This window comes from Dioscorea cayenensis, chromosome 11 (assembly GCF_009730915.1).
Source record: "Dioscorea cayenensis subsp. rotundata cultivar TDr96_F1 chromosome 11, TDr96_F1_v2_PseudoChromosome.rev07_lg8_w22 25.fasta, whole genome shotgun sequence".
Lineage (NCBI taxonomy): Eukaryota > Viridiplantae > Streptophyta > Magnoliopsida > Dioscoreales > Dioscoreaceae > Dioscorea > Dioscorea cayenensis.
Genome location: NC_052481.1, coordinates 14,885,600 through 14,893,059, shown reverse-complemented (window position 1 = coordinate 14,893,059; position 7,460 = coordinate 14,885,600). Strand labels below are relative to the sequence as shown.

General features: G+C 44.7%; 1 non-coding gene across 1 annotated transcript; it reads left to right on the top strand.

The window, feature by feature from the left end:
• The first annotated feature begins 4,129 nt into the window (after positions 1-4,129).
• On the top strand, positions 4,130-4,236 carry LOC120272872. The gene has a single exon (XR_005540405.1). It is a non-coding gene; the product is annotated as a small nucleolar RNA R71 (small nucleolar RNA).
• The last annotated feature ends 3,224 nt before the right edge of the window (positions 4,237-7,460 follow it).

Sequence of the window (7,460 nt, the reverse complement as noted above, 5' to 3'; positions counted from 1 at the left end):
ATCTTCTCGATCCCGCGAATCGAATCCAAAAGACCCATGCCCCGCACTAATCTCATAATGTAAAGGCCTGAGAAGATCGCTCCCAGTCTAGCATACTGTCCCTGATGTCTGATGTAATCAGCCAAGATGTGCCCTAAGTGGATCGGTACGCGCTCTACCATCGAGTACAACTACAGCAACTCCTGACGTCTCAAGACACTAGTGCTGTCGCCATGGCCATTCACCGACCTACTCATGATGGCGTGCAAATATCTGTAGGCAGGTCGGGAAAGACACGTGGCCTTGGACATCCCCGGCTTGTACTGACCTTGACCACATAGCACTCTGTAAGCTCTCTGCGGGGTCAAGGTTCCAGGATAATCAGTAGGCAATTGTGCAAACTCCTCTGTAGCTATGAATGCCTCCTCGTATAGGCCAAGTAGTATGGAAAACTGTGTAATGCTCAAGCTTTGGTGGTGTCCAAATACTCTGAACTGAATGGTGCCTAAACTGTCAAAGCTCGCATACGCTCTATCAAACTCGAACGAGGAGAGCACCTCCAGTGTAAACTCTCATATGGCTAGCTCTCTAATCATCAACAACTGCCGCCAACCACCCTCTGAAATAAGGTCCTCAACCTCATCAGTAAACTCATCTCCCTGCTGAAGATCTCGCAGTATAGTCGTGTCCAGGAATCGAGTCTGTCCGAAGCGGAGTCGCGATAAGCGCTCATAACGGACCTGATGTTTGGGAATCGAAAATCACATGCCCTCGGGCTCAGAGGATGACTCACGTGTCCTCTTATCAGCTTGCTTCTTTGACCTAGGTGCCATGATCTGCCAAATTTAAACAAAATTAGTCAAACAAGTTGATAAAACAATACTGCAGAAATCCACACGGTCGTGTGGAATTTCCGCACGCCCGTGTGGATTCACGGGGCGTGAGAACCGCACGGCCAGGCATCAACAATCCAAAAATACAACTCAATAATCTCTCTAACTTCGTTCTAAATATAAATCATTGTTCCAATTGAAGAAATGAAGCATTATTAACCAGATTAATCAATAGAAATCATGAATTGACGAAGAAGATGATGAAAAAGGATTTACCGATGAGGAGGAGTAAGAAAATGAAGAGCTGGCCGGAAAACTTCGCTATAGTCCCACTAAACTGACGCTATGGACTCGGAAAGTAGTGTGAGAGTGTTTTCAAGTGAAAAGGAGTTGTGAGGAGAGAGAGAAATCATCCTCTTTTAAACAGAACTCGCGACTTTTGACGTTCTGTGCATCCACACGGGCGTGTGGAAATTTCCCACGCCCGTGCGCCTCACATCAAAAGCTCCACAGGGGCGTATGCACACCCCTGTGCGCTCTCGGGGAAAACTCTCACTGACTTAGAATGATCTCCCACGGGCGTGCGGAAAATATCCACGCCCGTGCGCCAGACACACAGGGGCAGACGCACGCCCCTGTGGCTTCCCTGGACATCCGAGAAAAAATATCAAGTCTTACGCAGGCCCGTGTGGAAATTCCCCACGGGCGTGGACATTCACATGCCCAACTCACAGGGGCAGCCGCATGCCCCTGTGTTTTCTCGGGATGGAGGGAGCCACCTGCAGAGTTTCGCATGGGCGTGCGGAAATTACCCACGCCCGTGTGTGGTTCACAAGGTCATCCACAGGGGCGAGTCCACGCCCCTGTGTGTTCTCAGGAAAATCTGCCCAACTCTACAGGAAGGCACACGCCCGTGCGGAAATTACCCAGGGGCGTGCGCCAGTCGCATGGTCGTCGACAGGGGCGGCCGCACGCCCCTGTGACCTCTCTGGATGAGTTCACAGTACACACCCACGGGCGTGCGGAAATTTCACACGCCCGTGTGTTTTCTCTGGATGACTTAGAAAAACCTGCATGCTCTGCAGAACTAGTCTGAACATGTCTACACACTCAGAGCCTGCCCTATTATGCAAAATTTACCAGATAAAAACACGAAATAGAACTCAAACGACCAAACTTCGCCAATTCGCAACATAACACATAATGAATTCTTTTAAAAATCCACAATAAAATCGCAGCACAAGCACTCAACAATTGAAACACCAACACTTAACAATTTATTCATGCAAACAAACTAAACTAAAAGCTACGAAAACAGTAAACACTTGGGTTGCCACCCAAGAAGCGCTTGTTTAACGTTACTAAGCTTGACGTATCTTTCTTACCTCACGGGGTTTCATGAATGATGGTTGCCCTCTTACCCATAACTTGAAAGCATGATGAGCAAAGTCTCTTGAGGGTAGAGGGTGTACTATCGGGCTTCGGACCACCTAGCAATCGTTCATCCAACTTCCTTGGCTCATGTATGTCTCCAACAGTCTTGGGGCGTTTTCGGTGGCGTCTCCTAGCCCTCTTCATTTTCCGGAGCACATTCTTCAAGATCCCCGGGGTAAATATTTCCTCTCCATTCGAACCAAGCATCATTACTTCTTCATTGCTCTCCTCTTAGTCGAACAAACATTCATATGGATCCGGGTTGAATATTTCCTGTATATATATTCATCAATAATCTCATCAGTAGTGTCTAGAAAATACAAAGTGTCATCAAAATCGAGAGAATGCCGCATGGCTTCAGCAAGGAGGTAAGTGAGCTTATCATCTCCGACTCTCAATGTGAGCTCTCTGCTGTCCATGTCAATCAATGCTTTGGAAGTCCGTAAAAAAGGTCTCCCAAGTAACAAGGGTACATCTGCATCCTCATCGACATCTAGCACTACAAAGTCAACAGGGAAAATGTACTTGTCCACCTTGACAAGCACGTCTTTAATGATGCCTCTCGGATGTCGTACTGTTCGGTCCGCCAATTGTAAAGTCATCCGAGTAGGCCTAGGCTCACCCAAGCCTAGCTTTTGGAAGAAAGTATATGCATGACGTTGATACTTGCCCCTGAATCTGCCAATGCCATTTCCTCACCTAAGTTGCCGATGTTACACGGAATAATGAAGCTTCCCGGGTCCTTCTTCTTGTTCGGCATGTTCTTTTGCAACACCGTCGAGCATGAAGCATCAAGCACCACTGAAGCACTCTCCTCCAATTTCCTGTTGTTGGTCAATACGTCTTTCAAGAACTTCGCATACTTAAGCATTTGAGCCAAGGCCTCAACAAAAGGAATGTTGATGTGGAGTTGCTTGAACAAACTCAGGAACTTCTTATACTGTTCATCCCCTTGGTCATTCTTCAATCTAGAGGGATAAGTGATTCTTGGCTTGAAAGGTGGGGGTGCCACCTCTTTCTCTTTGTTTGCTCCCTCCTCAACCTCTATAACCTCAGGTGCGTGTTCTTTCAGCATCTCACTCGGAAGCCTCCCTTCAACCTTACGACCACTTCTCAAAGTGATCACCTTCACATGTTCTCTAGGTTTGGTTTCCGTGTTGCTTGGTAAACTTCTATGTGGCCTTTCGGAAAGAGATTTCGCAATTTGCCCCACTTGATTTTCAAGATTATGCAAGGAGGCGGTGTGATTGCGAAGTGTATCCTCGACTAATTCAAACCTTGTATTTGTCGATTGAACAAATCTAGCGAAGTGCTTCTCCAAATCCGTCATTCGGGTTTCCAAGAATGAAAATCTATTTTCGACTTGAGGGGCTTGTTGTTGTTGTTGGAACCCCGATGGCCCCATGGTCTTTTGTGATCCTTGATTACTCCATGAAATGTTGGGGTGATTCTTCCAACCTGAATTGTAGGTGTTGCTGTATGTATTCCCTTGAGGTCTCATGCCATTACCTACAAAGTCAACATTCTCAACTGAAGAAACATCACCTATGACGATTGGGCAATCGGAGGGAGCATGTCCTCCACCACAACCGGTGCAATTGGTCACGGTTGCAACTCTATTCGAAGCTATAAGATCTAGCTTCTTACTCAAACTCTCCACTTGGGCCGCCAATGAAGTTATCGCATCAATTTCATGGAGACCGGCCACCTTTTTCTTCTCCCTAGCATTCCACTGCTAGCTATTTAACCCCATTTCTTCAATCAATTGACGTGCTTCGTCGGGGGTTTTGCTACCTAAGGTATCTCATGTCGCCGCATCCAAGAGTTGCCTTGTACTCAGGTTCAAACCATTATAGAAGGTTTGAACAATCATCCACTCCGGGAATCCGTGTTGCGGACACCTTCGCAGGAGTTCCTTGAACCTTTCCTGTATCTCAAATAGAGACTCCAATTCCAACTGCATAAAGGATGAGATCTCATTCCTAAGCTTTGTTGATTTTTCGGGAGGGAAATAACGTACTAGAAAAGCTTCTACCATCTCCTCCCATGTAGTGATTGATGCTCTAGGTAATTAGTGTAGCAACTGCTTCGCTTTCCCCTTTAAGGAAAATCGGAAGGCTCTCAATTTGATGGCATCATCCGTCACACCATTTATCTTCAGCATGTCGCACACCTCGAGGAAGCTCTCTATATGACTGTTTGGATCCTCATCGGCTAAACCGTTAAATTGTGCGGACTGCTGCAGCATATGGATGAATGCCGGTTTTAGCTTGAAGTTCTGAGCTGTAATTGGGGGACGCACAATACTCGATTGTGTCCCCAACACTGAAGGTCTGGCATAATCGGATAGTGTTCGTTGTTGCTCATTTTGTTCTGCCATGTTGTCAGATCCTTCTACTTCCAAATTAGCTGGATTAGGCTGTTCTTGTACAGGTTCTTTTCCTTTTCTTCTAAGTGTACGTTCAAGCTCAGGGTCTCCTTCAATCAATATTGATGGATTCCCTTGAGTCATAACCTGGAGCCGCACCAAAAATAAAAAAAAAAATTAGAACGATGATAGAATAAGAAGATATGAATTAGACTGTGTGGTGAAATAGCTATGAAAACAAAGTGCAAAGTATCTCTAAACGCCCAGCTCCCCGGCAACGATGACAAAAACTTGACAAGGTCCCCTTACATATATCCCGCAAGTACACGGGTTTGTCGAAGTAATAATCCCGGGTGAGCGGAGTCGAATCCATAGGGAGTAGTGAGTAAAGACACTTAATTCGATTCTTAGCTATGTGGAGTATCAACAATGATAAGTGTGATAATGATTCAATTCTCAGAAATTAAAAGCAACAAGTAAGAGAGCAAAAGTAAGGAGGAGGCAAGGCAATCGATAAAGATGGGGTACTCAGATGATGCTTCACCTAGGATAGTCGCTTCAAGTGCAAGAACTCTCTATTATGCATCCTAATCAATGTAATGGTAAGTCATGGAAATACTTACATACATAGTCCCAAATCTAAGGTCAACTATGTCTAACTCTATACATGCCTCGGAGGAGCAAGAACTCTATACTTTCAACGGGGTAACGCAAACAGGCACACGTTCACATCATGAATCACTTGCTTCTTCAATGATATATATGTTGGTGGAGCTCCTGTTCTTGTATGCATAAGACAGAATGCTCGAGTATGACTGCCTTTGTGGCCCTCCAAATGGATGTGCTCACTCGAATGCGAGGAGGTTGGCACACACTCTAGCATCTCACACCTGTCCTATGTCTTCGTGTTTGAACTTTAGCAAGATCTCCTCCAAAATAAGTGCATTATGATCCACATTGGCCTATTTCCTTCATACTCGCCTTCACAGCCCTGCCTTCGTAAAAGTAATATAAAAACACACATATTAATGTAAAAACCTGAGAAAAGTAATGCTCAACATAAGGAATGAACTCTTCGCATTCATATCGCACAAGCACTTATCACAAAGGTAGGTTGGAGAGGGTTGAGAGGGTGAGTCGAGAGGTACAGGAGCGTCCCCTTTCCCCTTCGACGTGATAGATTCTACCTCCATTCCTCGAGTTCTTTAAGGCCATAATAGAGTGAATGGTCTAAGGGATGACCTTCCGTTGGGCTTAGTTGCGCGTGCAACGGAGTGAAGCGTTGAGGTGATCTTAGTATCTAGGGCTTAATCGTGGTTAGGGACCTTCCACCTGGACCAAAGGGTTAGGTCTATAATTAGAAAGAGATTTATCACTTGGAATCCCTAGAGCTCATTGCAACTCTTTGCGAGTGCGAGGTTGAGAGGTTATCTAATCTCTCCTCCGGGACATGTATAGAGTTAGGCATTGTTGACCTTAGATTTGGGACTATGTAATTAAGGATTTCCACGACTCACCATTGCATTGATCAGGAAACATAATAGAGAGGTATTGCACTTGAAACAATTATCCTAGGCGGAGCATTATCCGAGTACCCCATCTTTATCGATTGTCTTACCAACTCCTTTACTCGTGCTATCTTACTTGTTGCTTTTACTTTTGAGAATTGAATCACTGTCACACTTATCACTATTGATCTTTCACATAGCTAAGAAGCGGATTAAGTGTTTTTACTCCCTACTCCCTGTGGATTCGATACCCGCTCATCTGGGAATATTACTTTGACAAACCCGTGCACTTTCGGGATATACGCAAGGGGACCTTGTCAGTCATGAAGGTTGAGGATAGAGCAAACAAGGAGAAAGAGGTGGCAACCCCACCTTACAAGCTAAGAATCACTTATGGATAATGCCCCTTGTGTATGTCCCGCAAGTGCACGGGTTTGCCCAGTAATAAAATCACAGCTGAGTGGGTTCATATCCACAAGGAGTAGGGAATAAAAATACTTAAATTGTTTCTTAACCAAATGAAGATGAATAATGATTATGTTGACAATATGTAATGTAAACAAAAATAAAAGAATCAAGAAGGAAAAGCACAAGTAAGTGAGAGATAAGGCAATCGATATAAATGGGGTAATTGGATATTGTTTTGCCTAGGACAATCGTTTCAAGTGCAAAAACAACAATTATGCCTCCCAACTAATGCATTAATGAGTCATGAAAATCCTTCAATACACGGTCCCAATTCTAAGGTCAACCGTGACTAACTCTATACCATGTCCCGGAGGAGAAATCGAATAATCTCAGCACCTCGTACTCGGATAGAATCACATGGAGTTCTAGGGATTCCAAGTGATAAACCCTCTTCCTAGATGTAAATCTAACCCTTTGGTCCAGTTGACAGGTCCCTAGTCACAATTAAACCCTAGGTGCTAAAATCACTTCAACGCTTCACTCCAATACCTCTGCAACTAAGCCGTAGTGGAAGGTCAACCCTTAGCCTATTCACTCTATTATGACCGCAAAGAACTCAAGGAAATGGAGGTAGGATAAATCAAATTTGAGAGGAAATGGGACGCTCCGCTACCTCTCGACTCACCCTCTTGACCATCTCCAATCTAGCTTTGTCTAACCCTCGTGGTGTGTCACTCACTCACAAGGGTTACCAATATGAACTCTCAACCTTGGTGTCACTCTATGGGAGGATTCAATCAATCAAGCATTCAAGATTGGAACTCAAATAAAACATTAATTAATGAAAGCATAATAGAAGGTTTAATAAAACAAATACATCCTAGGGTTCACAAATTCAACTACCAACTAGGGGGTTTAGCTCTCCATAGA